The sequence below is a fragment of the Cynoglossus semilaevis genome, chromosome 16 (genome assembly GCF_000523025.1).
Source record: "Cynoglossus semilaevis isolate Cse_v1.0 chromosome 16, Cse_v1.0, whole genome shotgun sequence".
Classification (NCBI taxonomy): Eukaryota; Metazoa; Chordata; class Actinopteri; order Pleuronectiformes; family Cynoglossidae; genus Cynoglossus; species Cynoglossus semilaevis.
The window spans coordinates 15,456,923-15,457,311 of NC_024322.1; positions in this window are offsets into that span (position 1 = coordinate 15,456,923).

A 389-nucleotide genomic window follows, 5' to 3' on the forward strand; every position below is an offset into this window, starting at 1 on the left:
AGCGCCTCCTGGCTGCAATGGATAGGAGATGACAAGAAGTATTCTGGTAGTGCCAGGTTCTTCACGCCCCCCAAAAAACAAAAATTATTTTAAGATGTGTAAACATTTTTTTAAAATACATATTTCCAAAATAATCTGGCGACCCAGATATTTGTGATCACAGTCAATGGTGGGCCGCAGACCACCTGTTGTCACCCACCGTTCTAAGGCTTTGATGTCCTCTCCATTGAAACACAGTGTAAATGCTAACATAAACTGCTGACGTCAACAGAGTCGGACTGAGTTTATCTGCGGCTCTGTTCCGAACAGGAAACAGAACCTTCAGAGAGAGAGAACCTTCAGGCTGCTGGTGGTGGGGGGGGAGGTGTCGTCAGAGAAGACAACACAGG